This window comes from Oncorhynchus nerka, linkage group LG27 (assembly GCF_034236695.1).
Source record: "Oncorhynchus nerka isolate Pitt River linkage group LG27, Oner_Uvic_2.0, whole genome shotgun sequence".
NCBI lineage: Eukaryota > Metazoa > Chordata > Actinopteri > Salmoniformes > Salmonidae > Oncorhynchus > Oncorhynchus nerka.
This window is the reverse complement of record NC_088422.1, coordinates 8,894,527-8,909,148: the sequence shown is the minus strand read 5'-3', so window position 1 is coordinate 8,909,148 and position 14,622 is coordinate 8,894,527. Positions and strand designations below refer to the sequence as shown.

General features: G+C 45.8%; 1 long non-coding RNA gene across 2 annotated transcripts; it reads right to left on the bottom strand.

The window, feature by feature from the left end:
* Nucleotides 1-5,237: 5,237 nt before the first annotated feature.
* Nucleotides 5,238-7,095, bottom strand: LOC135565266 (uncharacterized). Of its 2 annotated transcripts, XR_010461451.1 has the most exons (4): nucleotides 7,007-7,095; nucleotides 6,584-6,635; nucleotides 6,370-6,491; nucleotides 5,238-6,074 (listed from the first exon to the last, which is right to left on the bottom strand). It is a non-coding gene; the product is annotated as an uncharacterized LOC135565266 (long non-coding RNA). The 2 variants fall into 2 exon arrangements; XR_010461452.1 differs by lacking the exon at nucleotides 6,584-6,635 and having other exon boundaries at nucleotides 7,007-7,092.
* Nucleotides 7,096-14,622: the final 7,527 nt, after the last annotated feature.

Genomic DNA, 14,622 nt, shown 5'->3' with positions numbered 1-14,622 from the left:
ATCAAACATCACTGGCCTGACTTGAGCAGCTCTGCCCGGGGATGGAGCCAGCAACTTAGCTGCTACCGGTCCGGTCCAGGCTACCTGCAGACCTCCTCCCAGACCTCCTTTTCAGCACCTCCCCTTAACAGGAGAGGTGGTGGAAATGATCAGAGTTGCATTCAACTTGAATAAAGATGAGAAACTCTGGTCTGTGGAGCCACTGGTCTGAGGGGAGGACTTCTGTTTAAACCATTTCCATTTTTGGGATATTTTCTAGGACTGTAGAGGTGGTAAGCAGAGATGAATTTAACTAGGATACAGATGAGAGTCTCTGTTCTTGGGAGGAGGGTCACTGACCTTCGATGGTTTGTTGCCTGATAAAGAGGATACTTGCTGGCTTGAGGAGACTATAATGTTTTGAGGAGGAAATGTGGCTCGATGACTTAAAGAGGAGGAGGAATTATTGGGCGACACTTTTAATTACCAACGTAACCTCAGTGGAACTGTGGCTTCATTGAGTTCCAGCTCTAGGCAGACAGCACGTCAGGAATGCTGTAAGACATCACAGAGACAGGTAAGTATCTATATATTTACATGTGTGTTGCATGTACACTAAACCCTCACATTTGGATAATGTCACTTTTTAAAGTGATGACATGTATATTAACAGTGTAAAACATGAATAGATGTTTAAACATTCTTTACCCAATCCTAATTTTCTTCCAGATGCTTGGCTTTTTCTTTGTCTTTGTGTTGGAGATTGGCTCTGATGTTTCAGCCTCTTCTGGAGCTTCTAGCTGCTGGCTGTCTGGCCCCCCCTGATGGTTCTCTGGCCCCTCCTGCTGGTTCTCTGAACTCCCCTCCTGGTTGTCTGCCCATGCCTGTTGCCTCCTTGGCCTTTCCTGGTGGCCATCAGCAGATCCAGTGGGCTCTTGGCTTACTTGTTGGCCTGTGGCCCACCAGGGCAACTCCTGACCGTGGTTGTAATCGTGGCTGTGTTGGGTGGTTAGACACCGGGTGTTGATTTGAGCATCAGCCTCCAGATTCATCTGATCCAGGTAGTTTTCCTTCATCCTCTCCCTCTCCTCCTTCAGTTGTTGATGAGTGTGTTTTTTAAGCAGGGACCGCTCTCTCCACTGCTTGTTGAAATCCTCCATCTTCTTCCTTCTCTCCTCAGCCTTCAGCAGCTCCTTCCTCTTCTCCCTCTCTCTCTCTGCCCGGGTCATGGTGGATGTTAGCCTTGTGTGTCCAGGGATGGCTGGGAGGGGAGAAGAAGTAGAGTTTACATTCAACTTAGTGGATCTGGTATCAACTTAAATGTAATGGACACAGGGAATGAAGAATAGAAAACACAATTGGATCTCAATGATTCTTTACTCTTTTCAGTTGAGCAAGGCATGGAATGTGTCAATAAAGTGCAATAATTCCCATCCCGAATTGTCCTGGCCCTAAGTTGAACATGAGTCCAGAATGGCACCTATTCTTTGTATAGTGCCAGGGCATATGTGATCGCTTAGGGCCCCATGGCCACTAGTAGCCCCCGGATCCCCCCAAAACACGTTTTTGTGTGTGTTTTTTAGGAACTCTTTCTGGTTCTTTACTTAGTCTTGAGAGTTAGACTAGTAGATGACACAAGGTACCATTTAAAAACGTGGTTGTTATCAGCAGTATTTTTCTTGTTATGTCAGTCAGTCACTCAATGAGCCATGTCAGCTAACATATTCTTTGGACAGTAGTTTTATATTGAAACAATGATGCAACATGATGACTGGTGTGGAACTTATGTGTGTAGAGGAGACTAAAGAGGATGATGTCATAAGTAGAGGGAAAACAGGTCTTACCTATGTGGACGATCTTATGGCCCTCCTCAGCCTCTCTCTGATACGTTCTCTCTATCTTTCTGAGGTTCCTCTTCTCCCATGTTTTATTCACCCAGCCCACAGCTCTCCTTCTGATACTTTTATCAGGTGGGAGAATGTCCTCCTTGTCATCTTCCTTCTCCTCCTCCTCTAACTCACCCCTCTTGTACTCAAGGATCTCCCTTCTTTCCTCTTCCACCATCTCCTTTCTTTTTTTTTTGCCTCTATTATATTTTCTCTCTCTCTGATTAAAGATAAATGGCATTTAATGGCTTTCTTTCTCTGCTCCTCTCTCTCCTCCTCTCTCTGCCTCTCCTCCTCTCTTAGTCTCAACATTTCTTTCTGTCTAGCAATTTCAATCTCTTGTTTTCTATCCTGCTCCTCTTGTTGTCTTGCCCTCTCCTGTTTTCTTTCCATCTCCAGCCGTCTTTCCTCCTTCTCCCTCCTGATTTGTTGTCCTCTTTCTATGTGTTCTCTTTCCCCTTCAACACTTCTAACCTCCTCTCTTTACGCCTATTGAAGACTTCCCGTGCTTTTGCTTTAACATTAACTACTACATGTTTCTTCATGCTTACTTCCTTTCCTCCTCTCTCTTCTCTTTCCCTGTACTCTTCCTCTGCTTCCTTAATCACTTCCTGCTTTTCTTCCATCTCTCTCTCCTGTTCTATCTCCAGTTCATTCTGTCCCTCAATTTCCCCAAAAATATTTTTCTGCCCCTCCTTTCTTCTTCCTGCTTCCTCCCTTTCTCTCATAATCATCTTTTCTTTCTCCATCTCTTTCTGTTGCTGATCTTTTAATTCCATCTCTCTCTGATTCTCATTGTCTTTCTCCCTTTCTTTCTCCTTCTCCTTTTGTTTCTGTCTCTCCTCTTGTTGTTGTCGTCTGTGTATCTCTTCTATCTCTTCTATCTCTCTCTGTCTCTTGTTTTCCCCCTCTTTCCTCCTTCTCCATGTCAATTTGCTTCTGTTTCCATATATTTTCTTCTTCTTGATCTCTCTCAAACATTATCTTTCTCTCCTCTTGTTGTTGTCGTCTTTCTTTCTCTCCCATCTCTCTCTGTCTCTCTTTCTCTTTCTCTTCGATCTCGCTCTCTGTCTCTCTTCTTCTCGTTCTTCCTCTTCCATCTCTATTTGCTTCTGTTTAAATAGTTGTTCTTCATTCTCTCTTTCAATCTCTTTCTGTCTCTCTTCTTCTCCTCCGATATGTTTTTGTCTCCATTATCTTTCATCTCTCTCTGTTTTTTCTCCTTCTCTTGTACTTCCTCTTTCATCTCATTTTGCTTCTGTTTACATATTTCTTCATCATTCTCTCTTTCAATCTCTTTCTGTCTCACTTCTCTTTCCATGTTTTTCTGTCTCTTCTCCATTCTCTTTCCTTTGATCTCTCTCTGTCTCTCTTTCTCCCTCTCTCGTTCTTCCTCTTCCATCTCTTTTTGCTTCTGTTCAAATAGTTCTTCATTCTCTCTTTCAATCTCTTTCTGTCTCCCTTTCTCCCTCTCTCGTTCTTCCTCTTCCATCTCTATTTGCTTCTGTTTACATCTTTCTTCTTCGTGCTCTCTTTCAATCTCTCTCTGTCTCTCTTCTTCTCTTTCGATATGTTTTTGTCTCTTTTCCATTCTCTTCCTTTTGATCTCTCTCTGTCTCTCTTTCTCCCTTTCTCGTTCTAGCTCTTCCATCTCTATTTGCTTCTGTTTACATCTTTCTTCTTCAATCTCTCTTTCAATCTCTCTCTGTCTCTCTTCTTCTCTTTCCATAATTTTCTGTCTCTTCTCCATTCTCTTCCTTTTGATCTCTCTCTGTCTCTCTTTCTCCCTTTCTCGTTCTACCTCTTCCATCTCTATTTGCTTCTGTTTACATCTTTGTTCTTCAATCTCTCTTTCAATCTCTCTCTGTCTCTCTTCTTCTCTTTCCATAATTTTCTGTCTCTTCTCCATTCTCTTCCTTTTGATCTCTCTCTGTCTCTCTTTCTCCCTCTCTCTTTCTTCCTCTTCCATCTCTATGTGCTTCTGTTTGCGTCTCTCCTCTTCTTCTTCTCTCTCATCTCCTTCTTCTTCTCATCTTCTTCTTGTCTCTGTTTTGGTATTTTCTCCATTCTCTTTCTTTCTACCTCTTTCTGTTTGTTGTGCTCACCCTCCATCTTCTCCTCCATGTCCATTTGGTTCTGTTTCCATTTATATTTGTCTGTTTCCATATTTTCTAATTCTATCTGCTGTTCCTTGATTTTCTTGAAGACTTCCTCCAATTCAGACGTCTTTTTGTCATTGATGAGGGCAATCTCCATCTCTCTCTCCACTCTATTTTTCATCTCCTCTTCACTTCGTCTCCAATCATTTTCTCTCTCTCTGTCTCTATCAAATGTTCTCTCTGGTTCAGTCTCGTCTTTCAATCTAATCTCTTCTTTCATTCTCACAACCTCTCTGTCTAACACTAGTACATTTTGGTTAACCTGTTTCACTCTCTCATTCTGTCTTCTAAACGCTTCTTTCGCTCTTTCAAATTTGATTTTGTATTGAATCTCTTTTGTTGTCATATCTTCTTTCAGTCTCTCAACCTCTCTCTCTAACTCTTTTACCTTTTCGTTAACCAGTTTGACTTTCTCATTCTCTGCAATACGCATGTCTCTTTCTTTTCCAATATGATTTCCTTCTCAATCTCTTTCAATCTCTCAATCTCTCGTTCTAACGCTTTTATCGTTTCTTCTGCCTGTTCCACTTTCTTCTTCATTTCTTGTCTTTCCAATTCTGCTTTTCTCTCACTTTCCATCTCCTTTCTCTCTCTCTTTCAATCTCTCTTCCTGTTTCAATAGGTTTGTGGTTCCAGGCCAGTCTTGGTCGCTGATCCTCCATGACTTTCTGCCATAGCCTCAATCTCTCAATCTCTTGCTTCATTTTAAAAGGTAAAATTAGTGATAATCTATTACCAAGACATACTTTCAAAGGATTTGCAGAGAATGATACACAGAAATACAACCTAGAGCTAGGTAATTGAATCAAACACTGGACAACATCAATAGCAGGGTCATGTTGATCAATTCATCTGGACAATTCATTGTCAATTAATGTATTGACATGGTTTGAAAAAAATTATGAGACATTTTATGGAATCAATTATGTCCAAAATGTGTACAAATACAAACACACAACCTTCTTGCCCATTCAGTTAGGGGTTTGAGAAATTCCTGTTACAATTTGTGTGATGTTACAACAATGTGGCCTCTGATGTTTATGCTTGTAGAAATGACTCCTACAAATGATGCTTCACTAATGCAACTATTTACAACCTGCACAGATACAGTTATCAACAACAACAACAGTAATGACGTTAATAAGGAAGTGGATATTCAACCGGCAGAAGAAAGGCATAGGGGTTGAGATAAATGAAGGTTAGGTTCAGGACCTAGGGTTGGGTTAAGGTAAAGGTTAGGTATAGTTTCAGTGAGGTTAAGGTAAGGGTTAAGGAAAGGAATAAAAGTTAACATTGGGTTAGCATACCGCTGTCAGCCACTATTCATTTTCAGCTGGGTAAATATACACTGCCTTTTAATAATAACAATGACATGTCTTACGTGGGCCAGTTGTAGGTCCACCATCAGTAGATCCAGCAGTTGTTTGAGTCTGTGGATCTCCTGCAGTTTTCTCTGGTACTCCATTGCTTCTGTGGCTCTCTCTGCTTCTCTCTGTCTCTCTGCCTCCCTCTGTCTCTCTGCCTCCCTCTGTCTCTCTGCTTCCCTCTCTCTCTCTGCCTCCCTCTGTCTCTCTGCTTCTCTCTGTCTCTCTGCTTCTCTCTGTCTCTCTGCTTCTCTCTGTCTCTCTGCTTCTCTCTGTCTCTCTGCTTCTCTCTGTCTCTCTGCTTCTCTGCCTCTCTCTGGCTCTCTGCCTCCCTCTGGCTCTCTGCCTCCCTCTGGCTCTCTGCCTCCCTCAGTCTCAGGATCTCAGCCTTCCACTCTTTCATTATACCCCTTTCTACTCTTCTTCTCCTCCTTTCATCTTTTAAAAGGGCTCGGAGATGGTCTGTCTCAGACTGTAATTGTTCAATGATCTTGTCCTTCTCCGTTCCACCATTCCTCTTCTTCTTTTCCTCCTCCCAGAGGCACACTTGAAGTCTGTCCATCTCCTTCTTCTGATTTCGGATCGTTCGATCCTTCCCCATCAACTCAAGCATGTGGGCTTCCTTCTCTGTATAGGTCTTCTTCTCTTCTCTCGGGAAGTGAACCTCCATCTCTGCCTGCTTGTAGCTGGGATCAAAGGAATGTCAACACATTATTTAGGAAGTGAACTCAGACAATTTACTACAATATTAAAATAATAATTCAACTTCTGCTCAATTTAACTGTCTTTAATAACACAAATCACACAACTGTGACTTACAATACGTGAATGTGATGAGTTGACTGTCCATGATGGCCAGAGGTGGGTAATGTGTAGCTCTGGTCCAGGGCGTTACGTACAGCTTGCAGACACTGAGCCTTCCTTCAGCAAGCCATACATAATGCCCTGGACCAGAGCTAGGTTATGTGTTGAATGACTTACAGACTGTTCCATATGATAGGAGGGGGTAAGAAGACAGTCCCAGTAGGAGACGGAGATCGTCCAGAAGAAGAAGAGCTGTCCATCTCCTCAGAGACTGCAGGAAAGGTCTACAAGTTTTATTTCTGGAAAATAAAGAGATGCTTTCGTTCAGCAACAATGTGTGTTTCTATGTTTCTGTCACTAGATGGTGCCATTGTACACAACATTTACTCACCAGGTCAGTGAATTCAGAAACAGTCTTCAGAGTTGAGTCCTCAAGCTCTAGCCTACAACCCATCATGCATCAGCACAACTAATATAATAATAGCTCATCACAACTTCATAATCACAGTACACCTGGATTGTGTTCACAAAGTGTTTCAGGGTAGGAGTGCTGATCTAGGATCAGGTCTCCTCCTGTCCATCAAAACGTATTCAGTTTCATTTAAAAGACCAAACTGATTATTGATCAGCACTCCTTCTATGAGACTTTGTGAATATGAGCCTATGTGAAAGAACCTTTCTGGCATATGCTGGCTAGACAGCACACAGACAATTCAGATAGTCCGACAGACAGAAGAGTAGATACAGATGGAGTGATTGATAGCAACAGAAATAACGAAGCGGATGGTTAATGTTTTGTAAATATTTGACTCACCTCAAATCACACGTGTCAAACCTCAGTTTTAGTGTGGAACCGAATAATAACTTTGGCATGAACTTTCTCTGTTCTGGAGCTGTATTGTTGCGTCATAATCCGTTCACCGCGCCTGCTTGATTGACAGCTAGGGGTTCTCTGCGCACCAGTGTCCAAAGGTCGATAATGTTTAGCTACTCATAATTGATAAAGACATTTATAACTATTTTCACTTGACTTTTATTTCGTGTATTTTTGCCTAAGGTTATTTGGAATTCTATGTTGTGTGATTTGTCTTTGTATGGGCCTAAAGTTCAATGAAATACAAACAGCAACCATAGCCTACAAACATTTCCCACACAAATACAAATGTGGGTGTTTAGTGAGAACACAAAATAATAACATTACAGCCATAACTGTACAAACAAACATACAATCACAACTCTCTCCCCACTATTTATTATTTCTGCAGTGAGGATTCACCCCCTTTAGATAATGATGTTGTAATTTATCTAAGGGCATAAAGTTTAAGATATAGCAAGAGAGATGACAATATGGTGCAAGGTAGCCAAAGAGGAATCAAAAGTCATAGGCCTAATCATCAATCAAATATGAAATATAAAACCCAAATATAATCTACATATAAATGTAGTAGAGTTGAAAAGGTCATTCCATCAAACTTCAAATGATTAGAATAGTAAACAAGGCAGAACAGAACAACCAGGTTGGGGGTCAGTGGCCCAAGCCCGCGAACAGGAATATTCCAAGTTCAGACAGCAGGGGGGGAGTCAGATCGCTATGATCGCCAGGAAATTTACTTTTGGTGTCTATTTTCAATTGTTGCGCTACTGTTTATGTTAGGTACGGAACTACAATAGCTGAATGATGTTAACATCTTGAGGTTTTGTTTCATTAAATGTATTTTATTTCATCTGGGTGCTTGCGTCAACACCCTGGTACAACCCGTAGCTCCCGTTCTCCTCAGTCTGAGAAAACACTGAGAGAAAGGTATGTGTTGCAGATTACTCCTTTGTAGAAGTCCATAACGTGAAATAAATAAAACATCCCAATGTTAATGCTGTAGATATTGTTATAAGGGAGTGTGAGACTATTGAAACATGTAACTTTCAGAGTTTTATTGTTATTAATATAGTTTACAGAGTGCTAAAAGTCCTGCTGTTGCTAGCTAGCATGCCTTTCTGTGATGCAGACGGTTAGCTGCCCACTGGTGCTGCATTATGGGAGATGTAGTTTTGTCCTCTACGGTCTGAATTTGATAGAGGCTGAATGGGATAGAGGCGATTTCACGTTGTAACTTGTTTGTGTTGCAGTGTTTTTGTACATGAGTTGTTATTCTTCTGGACGATCTCCGTCTCCTACTGGGACTGTCTTCTTACCCCTCCTATCATATGGAACAGTCTGTAAGTCATTCATCACATAACCTAGCTCTGGTCCAGGGCATTATGTGCGGCTTGCTGAAGGAAGGCTCAGTGTCTGCAAGCTGTACGTAACGCCCTGGACCAGAGCTACACATTACCCACCTCTGGCCATGATGGACAGTCAACCCATCACATTCACATACTGTAAGTCACAGTTATGTGAGTTGTGTGATTAAAGGATGTTTAATTGAGTAGATGTTGAATTATTATTGTAATATTGAAGTAAATTGTCTGAGTTCACTTCCTAAATAATGTGTTGACATTCCTTTGCTCCCAGCTACAAGCAGGCAGAGATGGAGGTTCACTTCCTGAGAGAAGAGAAGAAGACCTGTACAGAGAAGGAAGCCCACATGCTTGAGTTGAGGGGGAAGGATCAAACGACCCGAAATCAGAAGAAGGAGATGGACAGACTTCAAGTGTGCCTCTGGGAGGAGGAAAAGAAGAAGAGGAATGGTGGAACGGAGAAGGACAAGATCATTGAACAATTACAGTCTGAGACATACCATCTCAGAGCCCTTTTAAAAGATGAAAGGAGGAGAAGAAGAGTAGAAAGGGGTATAATGAAAGAGTGGAAGGCTGAGATCCTGAGACTGAGGGAGGCAGAGAGCCAGAGGGAGGCAGAGAGCCAGAGGGAGGCAGAGAGCCAGAGAGAGGCAGAGAGCCAGAGAGAGCCAGAGAGAGGCAGAGAGAGGGAGAGAAGCAGAGAGACAGAGGGAGGCAGAGAGACAGAGGGAGGCAGAGAGACAGAGAGAAGCAGAGAGACAGAGAGAAGCAGAGAGAGCCACAGAAGCAATGGAGTACCAGAGAAAACTGCAGGAGATCCACAGACTCAAACAACTGCTGGATCTACTGATGGTGGACCTACAACTGGCCCACGTAAGACATGTCATTGTTATTATTAAAAGGCAGTGTATATTTACTGTCATGTTATGTCTTGTCCCTGTGCTTTCTCTTCTCTTCGTTTCCCCCTGCTGGTCGTATTAGGTTACTATCTCTCTCTATCGTTCCGTTCCTGCTCCCAGCTGTTCCCCATTCTCCTAACGACCTCATTTACTCTCTCACACCTGTCTCCTCTTTTGCCCTCTGATTAAGTCTCTATTTCTCTCTCTGTTTCTGCTTCTGTCCTTGTCGGATTCTTGTTTGCTTTGCCCTTGTCCCGTCCTGTCGTAATCTGCCTCTTCATCAGATGCTGCGTGTGAGCAGGTGTCTCTGTCCTCTACGGCCCGCGCCTACCCGGAGGGACCAGCAGTCTGTTGCCGCTAGCCCTGCTATTCTCCTCTACTACTAGAAGGGGGACTCTCCTGTAAAGATAGAGGATTTATGTTTTCCCTGTTTGGACATCTCCTGTAAAGATTGAGGATTTATGTTTTCCCTGTTTGGACATTAAAAGACTCTGTTTCTGTTGAATCGCTTTTGGGTCCTCACTCACCTGCATAACAGAAGAATCCGACCAAGAATGGACCCAGCGACTTCGGATCCTCTCTACTCAGCCGTCGAGATCCAGGGAGCGATGCTAGGCAGACACGAGCAGGAATTGTCTGCTGCTCGACATGCCGCTGAGACCCTGGCCGCCCAAGTCTCCGACCTCTCGAAACATATTCACAATCTCCGCCTCGATCCACTGGCTACTTCCAGGGCTTCCGAGTCTCTCGGAGCCCAGAATTAATAACCCACCGTGTTACTCTGGGGAGCCCACTGAATGCCGCTCGTTCCTCACCCAGTGTGATATTGTGTTCTCTCTCCAGCCCAACACGTACTCCAGGGGTACAGCTCGTATCGCCTACGTCATATCTCTCCTTACTGGACGGGCTCGTGAGTGGGGCACGGCAATCTGGGAGGCAAGGGCTGAGTGTACTAACCAGTATCAGAACTTTAAGGAGGAGATGATACGGGTTTTTGATCGTTCAGTTTTTGGGAAAGAAGCTTCCAGGGCTCTGTCTTCCCTATGTCAAGGTAATCAATCCATAACGGACTACTCTATAGAGTTTCGCACTCTTGCTGCCTCCAGTGACTGGAACGAGCCGGCGTTGCTCGCTCGTTTTCTGGAGGGTCTCCACGCGGAGGTAAAGGATGAGATTCTCTCCCGGGAGGTTCCTTCCAGCGTGGATTCTTTGATTGAACTCGCTATTCGTATAGAACGACGGGTAGATCTTCGTCACCGAGCTCGTGGAAGAGAGCTCGCGTTATCCGTTTCCCCCCTCTCCGCATCACTACCATCTTCCTCCACTGGCTCAGGTTCTGAGCCCATGCAGCTGGGGGGTATTCGCATCTCGACTAAGGAGAGGGAACGGAGAATCACCAACCGCCTCTGTCTCTATTGCGGTTCCGCTGGTCATTTTGTCATTTCATGTCCAGTAAAAGCCAGAGCTCATCAGTAAGCGGAGGGCTACTGGTGAGCGCTACTACTCAGGTCTCTCCTTCAAGATCCTGTACTACCTTGTCGGTCCATCTACGCTGGACCGGTTCGGCAGCTTCCTGCAGTGCCTTGATAGACTCTGGGGCGGAGGGCTGTTTTATGGACGAAGCCTGGGCTCGGGAACATGACATTCCTCTCAGACAGTTAGGGAGCCCACGGCCATGTTCGCCTTGGATGGTAGTCCTCTCCCCAGGATTCAGCGTGAAACGCTACCTTTAACCCTCACTGTCTCTGGTAATCATAGCGAAACCATTTCTTTTTTTGATTTTTCGTTCACCTTTTACACCTGTTGTTTTGGGCCATCCCTGGCTAGTGTGTCATAATCCTTCTATTAATTGGTCTAGTAATTCTATCCTCTCCTGGAACTTCTCTTGTCATGTGAAATGTTTAATGTCTGCTATCCCTCCTGTTTCTTCTGCCCCCTCTTCACAGGAGGAGCCTGGTGATTTGACAGGGGTGCCGGAGGAATATCATGATCTGCGCACGGTCTTCAGTCGGTCCAGGGCCACCTCCCTTCCTCCTCACCGGTCGTATGATTGTAGTATAGATCTCCTTCCGGGTACCACTCCCCCCCGGGGTAGACTATACTCTCTGTCGGCTCCCGAACGTAAGGCTCTCGACGCCGGTACCGTAGTCCCTTCCTCCTCTCCCGCCGGAGCGGGGTTTTTTTTTTGTTAAGAAAAAGGACGGGACCCTGCGCCCCTGCGTGGATTATCGAGGGCTGAATGACATAACGGTTAAGAATCGTTATCCGCTTCCCCTTATGTCTTCAGCCTTCGAGATCCTGCAGGGAGCCAGGTTTTTCACTAAGTTGGACCTTCGTAACGCTTACCATCTCGTGCGCATCAGGAGGGGGACGAGTGGAAAACGGCGTTTAACACTCCGTTAGGGCACTTTGAATACCGGGTTCTGCCGTTCGGTCTCGCTAACGCTCCAGCTGTCTTTCAGGCATTAGTGAATGATGTACTGAGAGACATGCTGAACATCTTTGTTTTCGTTTACCTTGACGATATCCTGATTTTTTCACCGTCACTCCAGATTCATGTTCAGCACGCACGTGTTCTCCAGCGCCTTTTAGAGAATTGTCTTTATGTGAAGGCTGAGAAGTGCGCTTTTCATGTCTCCTCCGTCACATTTCTCGGTTCTGTTATTTCCGCTGAAGGCATTCAGATGGATTCCGCTAAGGTCCAAGCTGTCAGTGATTGGCCCGTCCCTAAGTCACGTGTCGAGCTGCAGCGCTTTCTCGGTTTCGCAATTTCTATCGTCGTTTCATTCGTAATTTCGGTCAGGTGGCAGCTCCTCTCACAGCCCTTACTTCTGTCAAGACGTGCTTTAAGTGGTCCGTTTCCGCCCAGGGAGCTTTTGATCTCCTCAAGAAGCGTTTTACATCCGCTCCTATCCTTGTTACACCTGACGTCTCTAGACAGTTCATTGTCGAGGTTGACGCGTCAGAGGTGGGCGTGGGAGCCATTCTGTCCCAGCGCTCCCATTCTGACGATAAGGTCCATCCTTGCGCGTATTTTTCTCATCGCCTGTCGCCGTCGGAACGTAACTATGATGTGGGAAACCGCGAACTGCTCGCCATCCGCTTAGCCCTAGGCGAATGGCGACAGTGGTTGGAGGGGGCGACCGTTCCTTTTGTCGCTTTGGACAGACCATAAGAACCTTGAGTACATCCGTTCTGCCAAACGACTTAATGCGCGTCAGGCTCGTTGGGCGCTGTTTTTCGCTCGTTTCGAGTTCGTTATTTCTTATCGTCCGGGCTCAAAGAACACCAAGCCTGATGCTTTGTCCCGTCTCTTCAGTTCTTCAGTAGCCTCCACCGACCCCGAGGGGATTCTCCCTGAGGGGCGTGTTGTCGGGTTGACTGTCTGGGGAATTGAGAGGCAGGTAAAGCAAGCACTCACTCACACTCCGTCGCCGCGAGCTTGTCCTAGGAACCTTCTTTTCGTTCCCGTTCCTATTCGTCTGGCCGTTCTTCAGTGGGCTCACTCTGCCAAGTTAGCCGGCCATCCCGGCGTTCGGGGTACGCTTGCTTCTATTCGCCAGCGTTTCTGGTGGCCCACTCAGGAGCGTGACACGCGTCGTTTCGTGGCTGCTTGTTCGGACTGCGCGCAGACTAAGTCCGGTAACTCTCCTCCTGCTGGCCGTCTCAGACCGCTTCATTCCCTCTCGACCGTGGTCTCACATCGCCTTAGACTTTATTACCGGTCTTCCTTCGTCAGCGGGGAAGACTGTTATTCTAACGGTTGTCGATAGGTTCTCTAAGGCGGCTCATTTTATTCCCCTCGCTAAGCTTCCTTCTGCTAAAGAGACGGCACAAATCATCATTGAGAATGTTTTCAGAATTCATGGCCTTCCGTCAGACGCCGTTTCGGACAGGGGTCCGCAATTCACGCCTCAATTTTGGAGGGAGTTTTGCCGTTTGATTGGGGCTTCCGTCAGTCTCTCTTCCGGTTTTCACCCCCAGTCTAACGGTCAAGCAGAACGGGCCAATCAGACGATTGGTCGCATCTTACGCAGTCTTTCCTTTCCCCTGCGTCTTGGGCAGAACAGCTCCCTGGGCAGAATCTTGGGCAGAAGAGTAGCAGCCTCCTCTGTTCCCCAGCTCGCCGAGTCCAGCGTCCCCTCCGCTCAGGCTTTTTGTCCAACGTTGTGAGCGCACCTGGAAGAGGGTCAGGTCTGCACTTTGCCGTTATAGGGCGCAGACTGTGAGAGCCGCTAATAAGCGTAGGACTAAGAGTCCTAGGTATTGTCGCGGTCAGAGAGTATGGCTCTCCACTCGTAACCTTCCCCTTATGACAGCTTCTCGCAAGTTGACCCCGCGGTTCATTGGTCCGTTCCGTATTTCTCAGGTCGTTAATCCTGTCGCAGTGCGACTTCTTCTTCCGCGACATCTTCGTCGCGTCCACCCGGTCTTCCATGTCTCCTGTGTCAAGCCTTTTCTTCGCGCCCCGTTCGTCTCCCCCCCCTTGTCGAGGGCGCACCTATCTACAGGGTCCGGAAGATTATGGACATGCGTCCTCGGGGCCGTGGTCATCAGTACCTAGTGGATTGGGAGGGTTACGGTCCTGAGGAAAGGAGTTGGGTTCCATCTCGGGACGTGCTGGACCGTTCGCTGATCGATGATTTCCTCCGTTGCCGCCAGGTTTCCTCCTCGAGTGCGCCAGGAGGCGCTCGGTGAGTGGGGGTACTGTCATGTTATGTCTTGTCCCTGTGCTTTCTCTTCTTCGTTTCCCCCTGCTGGTCGTATTAGGTTACTATCTCTCTCTCTCTATCGTTCCGTTCCTGCTCCCAGCTGTTCCCCATTCTCCTAACGACCTCGTTTACTCTCTCACACCTGTCTCCTCTTTTGCCCTCTGATTAAGTCTCTATTTCTCTCTCTGTTTCTGCTTCTGTCCTTGTCGGATTCTTGTTTGCTTTGCCCTTGTCCCGTCCTGTCGTAATCTGCCTCTTCATCAGATGCTGCGTGTGAGCAGGTGTCTCTGTCCTCTACGGCCCGTGCCTACCCGGAGGGACCAGCAGTCTGTTGCCGCTAGCCCTGCTATTCTCCTCTACTACTAGAAGGGGGACTCTCCTGTAAAGATAGAGGATTTATGTTTTCCTGTTTGGACATCTCCTGTAAAGATTGAGGATTTATGTTTTCCTGTTTGGACATTAAAAGACTCTGTTTCTGTTAAATCGCTTTTGGGTCCTCACTCACCTGCATAACATTTACCCAGCTGAAAATGAATAGTGGCTGACAGCAGTATGCTAACCCAATGTTAACTTTTATTCCTTTC